The sequence below is a fragment of the Symsagittifera roscoffensis genome, chromosome 9, assembly GCF_963678635.1.
Source record: "Symsagittifera roscoffensis chromosome 9, txSymRosc1.1, whole genome shotgun sequence".
NCBI classification, from domain to species: Eukaryota; Metazoa; Xenacoelomorpha; order Acoela; family Convolutidae; genus Symsagittifera; species Symsagittifera roscoffensis.
The window spans coordinates 1,691,994-1,703,186 of NC_087070.1; the positions used below are offsets into that span (position 1 = coordinate 1,691,994).

The 11,193-nt window shown below is 40.0% G+C and overlaps 1 protein-coding gene across 1 annotated transcript in view; it reads right to left on the reverse strand.

Annotated features, from left to right (window-relative positions):
- LOC134854592 (uncharacterized) overlaps nucleotides 1–6,582 on the reverse strand; it is a 343,397-nt gene extending 336,815 nt beyond the window's left edge. The window contains exon 1 of the mRNA XM_063870914.1: nucleotides 6,561–6,582. The gene's annotated coding sequence lies outside the window, so the exon portion shown is untranslated. The remainder of the gene's footprint in view (nucleotides 1–6,560) is intronic.
- Between the last annotated feature and the right edge of the window lie 4,611 nt (nucleotides 6,583–11,193).

The window sequence follows — 11,193 nt, forward strand, 5'->3', positions numbered from 1 at the left end:
CTCTGCTGCAGGAAGTATTGGGTAAGAGTATGTCACAAATCTCTTATCTTAGTCCAGGAATCCGTTGGTCTATTCACGTCGAATCTCCTCACGTTCTCCCTCATCTGCTACGGGTAGCGTGTCAGACTCATCAACCCTCCCAAGTTTCCGTGTGTTAATGCAATCAACGTTAGAATTCAATCTAATCGCAAACACTGCATTCTTTCGGTGAGCAGTATCGCTGGTCCTCTCACGAAGGTTTCTGCTTCAAACGTCATGAACAGGGCTAGTAATTTAACGATCGATACTTCTACGACTGCGTGGAGGAACTCTTTTAACAGGTATCGAGAAAACGATGGGTAAACTTTCGTCAAGAAGGACCCGGTCCATCCGGCTCCTAACCCTTCCAGCATGCTGTCAGTCCGGTCAAAGAATTCTTCTCCCTTTACATTCTGTGTCCAAAAAGCTTCCAGGGTAACTTGGCACACTCTGTTTACGAACTCGGCTGACTTCTCTTCAGCATTTTCGGACAGATTTACCTCCTTCACCAGGTAGGCATGGGTTTTCTTGATCATCACTGGGCCTCGCTCGAAGGCGTCCGCGCCCAATGCGGCTATTCGAGGGGTCAAGTGCAGCCACTTGTTAGCCTCTGGTTTCGTTCTCAGAACCATCGCTTCCAAGTGAGCTCTCGTCTCCTTGGAATTTTCCCTTCTTTCTCCCTCCTCCTTTGCTTCCATTTCACGGAACCATAAGTAGTTTGACATCGCTACGATTACTCGATAGTCATCGTCAATTCCTGGTTTCAGTTCAAGTTGTCGACTAAAGATGGACAGTTTCAACCCCAGTACTTCGTCTAACACTAACATGTATAGTGAATGATTCTTAAATCCTCGCATCGCATTCGAGATGTCAGACCACACCGCAGTAAATTCCGCCCTAAGTGGTCTTAGGTTCTCCTTCTCCATTCCTCGATTTGGGGCAGATATGATCACATCATATTTCCCTTCCGAGAGCAACGCCACCATCGCGTATACAAGTTTCACTCCATCCGAGAGATATGCATATCCCGGAGACAGTGCAAACACGTCTCTCGGTGTTATCTTGGTGAATGCACCTTCTTTCAGGGTGTCCACTACTTCACCCGTTGATTCGAGGATATTCTTTATAGCTGGCCATACAGCGTCTTCGTCCGTCGTAGGCTCTCTGAGTTTGCTCAGGAAAGCCCTACGGTGTCATTGTACCCCGATTGCCATTGACACCGACTGCTGGTAGATACGAAGTCTGAGTTCGTGACTGTCATAATCTTTGCTTTCCTCATTTCTGCTTTGTTATACGCTGCAAAGATGGTTTTGTCTTTCCTATTCGTCTTCAATCCACCATATCTCTGAACATCGCCTTCTTGAGCCACTTTTTTCTTCGGGTACGCTCTTTCTTTTACGTGACTTTGGGGTGCTCGTATCTGACTGAACATTTTCACGTGTTGTCCTATTGGTGCCATCGTTGTCAAGAATCTTCCAGGCCTTTCTTCTCGATTTATTTCATTATGATTCAGTTTCACATATTGCGATGGTCTTGCATTTACTGGACCCATTATATCGTTTGAGGGCAGTCCCTCTAAGTCGGCAAATCTCAAGGCGGTCAAGGAGCTGAAGTTTTTGCCAGCTGCTATCAACCAGTCCACCCCTACTATTGAATACAGTCCGTTGACGGATAATCTCGCTCCATTTAACATCCGCATGGCATCTGCTGCAAACCTCATCGTCTAAAGGTTCAATTTCATCAGGTGCTGTTTGTAGATATGCCAGGGAGAAGGTATGGGCCTCGACCACATCAAAGAGATCCTGTCTGGTCGTCGATACTCTCGGCTGGTACTCGTTGTCTCTGATCTTGTCTCTGATCTCGAGGTGCTTGTCGTCTCCGCGGTCGGATTTACAGGCCCTAACCTTCGTGTTGGATGAATGGTTCTTCTTATTGGCGCCTCTCCCAATCGATCCTGTTCATATGTCCTTTGCCCTGGCTCGCTAGAGTTTTGCGGCCTGTATGTCACGGCTGGGACCGTTCCCAGACGGGTTTCTAAGTTTGGGGGCACAAAGGTTGAAATTACCGGCTCGTTCGTTGTTTCTTCTTTCTTCAGCACTCCCGTGTCAAAGAGCTCGACTTCCATTTCATCCAGTCGCTCCTGGAAAACTCGGTTTATCTAGGCTTGTCCTTCGATACTATCAAAGTGGATCCCATTGGTGGTTAGTCTGGCCTGATCCATAGCTCTCAGCTCGTGTTCAATGTCCATAAGGATCATACGTCTAGCATTCCGACTCGCCAGATTTCTCAGTATGTTGTTCTACCTGATGACTCCTTCATTATGTCTTCTTTCTGTCGCTGTCAACGTTTTTGTGCTCATTGGTACGGTGCAGACAGTCAGTACCGCGCACTTGAATTTCTGCCAGAGAGTAGTAAATAGGCACACCATCCTCGACTCTCATTGTGCCTCTTCCTCATCTGAGCCTCTAGATACATTGTTCATTCCTATTAGGATCTTTATGTTACTGATCCTCCCTGGGTTCATCAGCTCCACCATTCGAAATAGCTGGGCTATCGTTGCACCTCCAAAGGCCATCACCGTAGTGATCGAGGAGGTCCTCAGGTTCTGGAGTAATCTCACCAAGCTGTCACCCAGTATCAGGTGATGTGATGTCCCAAGTGGCGGTTGCTGCAGGTTTACTGCTGAGCTCCAAGCCGATCGATTGAAGCAGGCTCGCGGATCCGTTCCGGAATTCCTGTAAGTTATTGTTCGCTGGGTTGTTCTTCTGCACGTCAATCACTCGGGACACTTTCTTCATCGGTATTTCTCGTATCTTCCTGTCTGGGACCTTAGAGCTCTTTTTTGGTAACGTTGTATCTTTAACCCCCGTTCTCGTCATCGTCTCTTATTGAGAGTTGTACTCTGCCTGTATCATCTATTGTTCCATAGGGTGCAGTCACCCAGGAACCTGGCGCATTCCTATTAGCGACCAATCGTCCAGCTTTTTCTATCAATTTTCTCACTATTTCCTCCACGACTGGGTCACCTAGGGTGTCACTCGGGTCCGGAATTGTTACTCTCCCTGTCGTAGTTGGAGGCTGCACCTCCGTTGTCTGACTTAGTTCGCGAGGCGTCAGGAGCTCCATCGGGGACTGCCCACGAGGATTATTCCTTGCAGGCACATATCGTTTCACACACAACACACTTAGTATGACACCTTCCTGCATGCAACCTAAACTCAGCCTATACTCAAATAATATTTCTTATATAAGTATACTTGTATGTTATTATCAGAAAAAATTACGTGTATCAGTGCATACAGCTCCCGTGGATGCAGTCGTCCTCGGTTCGGGTCGTATATTGGAAGCGAGAGTTCCTTCACCTCCCTCTCCACAAGGATTACTCTCAGTCTCGTCAAGGACAATATTAGGTTTTCCGGGTACACACGTTGCTTCTCCGTCGCCCTCGTAATCAAGTGGCATAAATACTTTTCCTCTATCTGCGACGCCGCCAGAGGCAAGGCTGCTACGCCTCCTTTTCCTGGTCTTTGCTTCCAAAGAAATTCTGTGTTTTTATATTCTCTCCTAAAATCCGCTGCTAACGCTGTCCTAATACTCATGTCAGCTGTGATTGCTCTCGCACATGTTTATTTGTGAGTATAAAATCGCCATCTGTCAATATAATGCTACTTGAGTACTTGTTCGGCAAGTTAAAATATGACTCAACTACTCTCCCTATGTCCGGTTTCTTGGGGTCCTCGCCCGTTTCTGCTCCTAGATCACCTGTCTCTCTTGCTTTTCTTACTTTTTATTATAAATAATTTGTCAGTGTGGGTAAGTCCTACCCCCAATCCCCGGACAAAAATATCCATCGACGTACCCGTCGATCGTATACCGGATATTAAATCGAGACTGGATGCACGAATGACTAATTGCTCTTCCTGGGCAGCCCAGGAAGGATCATCCCTCTCAGTTTTTATGTATTTCATGCTCTCACGGTCTAGATCTCAAATCGTGATACTGGTCTCCTATGGGTTCGACGTCATTTCGTTCAGCAATTCCAAGACACGCAGATTCGTCAAGTCTTGTTCATAGGAGTGCTGTTGCTTTTCGTCGAATTCTACCTCGGGCTTGGACCGGTCATCGATCCACTCCTCGTCGCGGTCGTCGACTATCTCGATGTCTTGCGACACGGTTATTTCTTCTAGACCCACCAATTCTTCCACTATCTTCTTCAGATCCATTCTGTCTACTACGAAGTCATCTCCGTAAGGATTTCATTTCTTCGTGAGACTTGTCCTGTCACTCTGTCGAGTGTGTATGGTAAACGGAAGATCTGGTTCCAAATTCTTGGAGACAGCCATCTGCTCGGGGTCTTGCCAGTAATCTTCTGCGTAGGGTAAGGTTTCTTCATCTGCTTCAATCACCTCGTTGGAATCCAGGTCCAGTGGTGGATTTAACACATCCTCTACGACGTTATTCCCATCATTCTTGCCCCTGGTGCCCTTCTCATTGACCTCATAGGCAGGGTCCATCAGCAGATAATCCCCCTCTTCCATGTCTGCAGGTATACACCAGTTTTCTGTCGATGGGTTGAGTGGCTTAATTTTTTTTAGTGAGCGGCTTGGCCGTTGCGCAGTCTATAACAACGTCCCTCCTGGTTAATTCATTTTTTTTTCAATTCTTTATCAAAAAGCAATTCTTTATCCAAAACAACTGATTTGGTGAAATCACTCTCTAACCGAGTCATATAAGACAGATTTGAAATCTTTTTCCGTCGCAGAGTTCTGAGTTTATTGACTAAATGAATAGAATGAGAAGAGTAGTAATAAAAAAATCGAGTCTTTTTTTTACTCTTTTTAGGGCATGAATCATCAAGTGCGGCTTTAATAGAAACATCAAATGTGGAGACGAAATCACTTTGAGAATTTGAATACAACTTGGTGTAAAGAGGTTCTAACAAACAACTAAAACGTTCCGTGTTGAAACTCTTCTTTTAATACTTTTGTTTTGAGACATCAGGTGTAAAACAATCATCACTAGAGACATGCAAATGAGGGAAAATTGGATAATGGTCTGAGTAGGTTTTCGCTGAACGATAGACAACAAATATCTGCGGTTCCTTCGATCAGAAAAGATCTAGAGTATTACCAGACAAAATAGTCGGGAAACTCACTAATTGAAACAGATTGAGATCATCAAACGCGCTCAAAATGTTCATCGAATATTCAGAGGACGCATAGTATGAGCTTCAACAAACATCAGCTAAATTGAAGTCTCCTAGAACAGCAAAAACAGCTGGTCTGAAGAGCAGCGACCGATGTGTTTGAGCACCTCATCATGATGAACTTTAACATCGTTTCTAAGTGTAGATGACTCAACGCGATAGTCGGAACTGAGAGGGGGATTATAAGCAACCATCAAACCAAAAAACGTGTCTGATTGACCGTGATGACAATTGGACAACTGAAGTCACGAAAACTGTAGGAATGAAGGATTTTGAAAGATTAACCTATACGGCATGCAATTAGAACACCGCCGTGGACACCGTCACTGTTTAATCTGACACAGCGAGAAACTACAATGAAATCATTAAATGGGAAAACCTCAAGGCAAGTAATATCATTATAGCGCCATGTCTCAGTAATAAAGAGTATGTCGACAGAGTTGGAAGAAAAAAATTAGATATTGATAAGACTTTGAACAATAATTAGGCTCAACTTTAACTCTGACAGTCATTCAGGAGCGGTAACTTCCACAACATTAAGAAGTAACTTCAGATTACGTATTTTATGTTCTCTTTTCGGAATGTTGTCTCTTGTTGATACATCAGATCTCAGTTTGAGGAGTTTTGGAATTGTGATCTGCTCTGAGTGAGACAACGATTTCGAAATATAAACAGGAGAACAATAAATTTTCAGCTTTTAAGACTTGGATAGAAGCTTCTTGCAATCGAACTGCGAGTAGAACTCAACAAGAAAAGTTCTGGGTTGGGACGCATCGGAGTTTTTCTTACCAAGACGTCTGATTGACTTCACACGTACGTGGTTTTCTTCCCCAAGATGTGACAAAATAGAATTCAAATTGAAAATATCAGACTCTGTTTGTGAGTTGAATTCGCCTTTGTTTTCAGAAATACCATCAAACTTCAACTCATGAGTCCAATGTTTACCAGCTTGAGCAGATACAGGTATAACAAGTACAACAGGCGTGACACTAACAGCTGCTCAACTCGGATCAGAAACAGGTACAGAATCGGCCATACTTTCTATGACAACTCTATATGAGAGCATTCTTTATGACTTCTGGAATAGTAGAAGATGAAAGAACAATAGACTTCTTTTGTGAACAAATATTGCATTTGAACAGGAGCAACTTAATTTTTACTATTTGTGGTAGAAGGTTCACTGAGATTCTCGAGCAGTTGTAGTGATACCAGAGGTCGCGTAGGTCACACTGAATCCATTGGTTAGCGCCCATCTTGTTGCACTTCCCGCACAAGTCACCAGGAACATCGGAGACAGAGTGAACATCTCGATTTCGTCTTGAAATTGCGAGATATGAAACTATTTAATAAGTTTATCACAACAATTTATTTTCTGTGGATACGTACTTCCGGGTGAATGTTACACCAACAGCCACAAGGACGATGCAGCGACTAGCCGAAAAACTAAGTGAAAAAAGAGAAAAAAGCTATCCAGAATCTATAAACTACTTAAGAACGAGGAGCTCTATACTTTGTATAATGGGGTGCAGATCGCTGCGCAAAGTTCAATTTATCGATAAATCCATTAGCGCTTTTGTAGAGGAAGGACGGCTAAGATAAATTAACATTACGACGATGCATTTAATGCTGATTTATGACTTCATTGCTGATATGTATGCATTTTATTAATGCTGGTATGGTCCTATCCAGCTTGTGCACTTACCGTAACCAAACGGAAGGGTCCCTTTTGTAATTCAAATTTTTTTTTCATTAAAAGAAGTATTCTTTCTTCTAATTTTTAAGCTAACTCTTTGAAACTTAACAAGTTACATTTTGTGTTTGTGTTTTATTAGCTTAGTTCTGAGACATTCTTTCAACTATCTGTAGGCTTTTTCTTTATTTTGGCAAATCAATTAGCCCTAATTAATTTTCTAGTCAGTTTATGCTAATTCATTGGAAAAATAGTTTTGTTTTCTCAAGGTCCAAAGCTTTTGTGACGCAATTGACGCGAAGCTGCTCGGCTTAACTTTTTTCTGAAATTGATTAATAGCTGACGAATGTTTAATTCATGACAATGACTTAATGTCGTGTTCGGCGACTCTGAAGTACTTGTCTGTTCACTACCTTACAAAATGGAGTATATATTAATTAATATATTTACTTGATTCAGGCAAAATTAAAAAACACTGGAATTGATTTGAAGTTCAGCGACCAAGTTATATTTTTCCCTCGTCAGATTAAACCAACTTATTACAAAGCGACATGTTAATGTATATGCCATAACCAAACGATAACAGTGTTGTGCTAATCGCTCTACCCGTGGAAAAAGAAAGCGAGAAGTTTATTTTGCTTATACAAATGATCGATATGATGAAACGACCGGTGAAGTTCTGAGTGCTTGCGAAATAATAAAAGGTGCGTAATTCCCATTTTCCTTAAATGCACTGAAAAGTTATTAGTTGGGTTTCTGGTTTCTATTCAAGGAAGCATTGGCATTTACAAGTTCTTTTTAATCAGAAATAATTTATTTTTTGTAACAGTAAAGCTCAATATAAAATGGCACGTACGGCCCAGGAGCTGAAAACTCATATATTTCGTAGACGTAAGTTACCCCATAAAAACTCATAAAATATTTAAGATTGTGTACACTAGCTTAATTATCTAATAAAAGCTATAATTTTAAACGTAATCCTAGATCAATTGAGCAATCCCCCATTCTTGCGGTGGGAGCTCAATAGGTACTTGAGAAACACTTGAAAAAAGTTTGAATGTTATGAAATAATGAGCCAGATTCTTCAAAGAAAGTAGAACACCAAAAAATTCAGAATACCAAAACTCGAAAAGCACTTTCAGAGGGGAAAAAGTTTCTATAACTGATGCATTCAAAGCCGAATTTTTTCTGTCTTCTATAGAAAATCGGGTTTTTCATTTTCAAAGACTGATCTCGACACTCACATAAAAAACTTCATGAGGTCGATTCCCTGCGTGCTTAGAGCACACCAGCCATCTGGTTGCCTTTGTTAATGTCTTTCATAGCGTTTTTCCTTGGGGTGATAGCTTAATTGGTCATTACAGGGGGCCAAGAGGTTGCTCAAATGATCTTATTTTAAACAAAGCGTTTTGTCCCGAAATGTACTTCAGGGTTGCCGCGCAGTACAATTTAACTGTCGCCGTGACAGCCCTGACTATTTTGAAGCTCAGGCCCTGACATTTAGTCAAAACTGCAAAAAAAAACTGTCAAAGAAGTTCAATTACCAGAAATAACATAACTTAAAGTAATACCAAATTAACTTCTTACGTGGTTGTTTTCAGTTTTTCAAGTTCTTACATGGCACTCAAAATTACAGGTTAACGCTCAATAAACAATTGAATTTAGACTTTGAAATAAAAACGAAAAGGCGAGCAACGCTTTCACGCTCCAGCCCTGAGACAACTTTGCTAGCCCTGATACGGCTCTGACCAGTTTGTTTTTGTTCGCTCTGACATGGACCTGACCGCGCGGCAACCCTGTACTTTGTCATGAAAATAATTTCTGTTTATTTCGAGGACACTTTAATGCTTTAGTTCAAAAATTATCTTTTATCGACTGGTTTTTCAATATTCCGAATTAGTTAACTAGTTTGTGCCAATTTTTGTTGGACGTTGCTCGAACAAAATTAGTTCCCAACAGGTAATTCTGCACAGGCAGCGACTGTGCATTTGATTGAACAGTGGTCTCATAAATCCCAAAAAATACATATTTCTACTAACTGCGTGCAGAATTATCAGAAAGCGTCTTTCTGTTTCAGACTTTTTTAAACAAGCGTATTTTGCAATGGTTTTGGCATAAATTCATTGTAATAACTTGTACTCTTTTCAGTTTTTATCTTTTTTTAGTTTCTGTCGAGATTTTGGACCTCTCAATTTGGCTCAATTGTACAGATATTGCTGCAGACTGAACAAAAAGCTGAAGGTAATCTATAGTTTTTGTTAAATTTTGTTCCAATTATGAGCTTTCTCGAAATTTCAATTTTTTTTCTTACCCGTGTCTGCATCAATGGGTAGGAGCTTCAATTAGTTTTGCAGTATGCAAAGTTTCTCTTAATACACCGTTATTTTTTTTTAGCTAGCTCGTCAAAAGTTAAATTAAGGAGTTTCAAATTATGTTTTGTAAAAAGCCCGACACAGTAGCTCTTGTAAAAGACGCTCATCTAAGTTCTCATTTCGCAAAACGGTAACTTTTTAATCAAAACGTTCCAAATTGATGCTTGTTTTAGCGAAGTTTATTTATTAGATTGAATGGCCTGATCCCAATTGAATAATTGTCTAGTGAAATGTACGTTGATTAAATTGTTTTGGTTTGATTGCTGCGAGTTTGAAGCAGGTGCTTCTATGGCCTGTCGAGATACAAGCTTAAGCCAAGTTTCAATATCCCGGAGAAAATTGCGAAAGAATCGAGTGCTACTAGTAGCACCCATCAAGAGCAACACACTTTTAAAGAAATTGATAGCTTAAGGCTTTGAGAGTGAACTAGTGTCATCTAACAATTGCGATTTTTGTTCCGACTACGAGTTGTGGCGGAACTTTGTTTCAAGGTGTCTCAACTTAATGTCAGAAGGCGCCTAGTTGGATAGTTTTGTGAAGCAATTTTAGAGGTGATTCAATTGATTTTTAGAAAATTTCATTTGTTTCTCGCGAGAAAAACCGGTCTGAAAATTTTGCTTTTGTCAAATTTAGAGCGAGTTGAACAAGTAAGCCAAGAAATGTTGATTCGAAAAGCTGATAATTCAGCTGCAGTTAAAGAAATAAAATTCAGCTAAGAAATAGCAAACATTTTGAAATTATTTTGAACTCTGAGACTTTATTTCAGGTCTGTTTTTGGTGGAAAAGTTTTTAATTATTTTTACAACCCTGAACAACGGTCCGACTAATCTAAAATTGCTATCAATTACCTGAATTGAATTCAATCGTTTCGATTTTGTTCGTCCGATTTTGATTTTATCTGTCTGATTTTGCAAACTTCACGAAACGCTGAGCAGATTATTTTTTGGAAAGTTTCACCATCATTTCTGATAAGACTGAGAAAACGTCTGAAACGTCTGAGAAAACGCACCGACGGAATTTCAAAAGCATTTTCTATGATTTATTTGGAATGATTACCAATGACATTCGGATTCCCCACCAAACTTTTAATATTTTAAATTTCAAAGTTATTTTACGTTTTTTTACGGCGAAATGCGTGATGTTATTATTACTACCCTCTTCCCCCACTTTTCAGTTTTAATTTTCAGAAACTACGTCAACGTTGTGATAAGTCAACGAAGCGAGAGAGAGAGAGAGAATTATCAAAATAACGGCTGTGAACATATTTTTTCTTTTTAATTTATATAGTAACGCCACATCTTTTGCCATAAAAAATTGTAAAACAACTATAAAAAAGACAAATTAATTAGATTGGGGGGCTCGGCTCTTTTCCAGTTTCCCACCCCCTCGTAAAATTGCAAAATTAAGCTGTTCAAGAATTGTTCACCTGGCTTTTTGCATGTTCACGATTTTAGTGCCAGTCTTACTCAAATTGAGAAACAATCGATTTTAATCGTTTAATAATCGATTATAATCTCTCTTTTTAAAATCAAATTATATAAAATTAAATCCATTATAATCTAGTATAATTGATTATTTATTCGTCCACTTTTCGAAACAATTAAAATCAATTTTAATTGATTATAATCCATTATTTTCATTCAAATTTCATATTCAATGGTTTTGCACAAAAATCTATTATAATCGATTATAATTGTTTATAATCTCTTTTGTTTGTCCATTTTGTTTTCGAATTTGCATCTAAATTGCTTATATTTTATACTTTTTGTAGACGTTGGTTCCTATGAAAAATGAGAAAAATGTTTTCAAAGTTTTCCAAGCAATTCAAAATTATAAAGTTGTTTTTCATTTCTTCCACATTAGAGTTGTTTTGTGATGCATATTTTAAGCTTTTTAACCACCAAAAC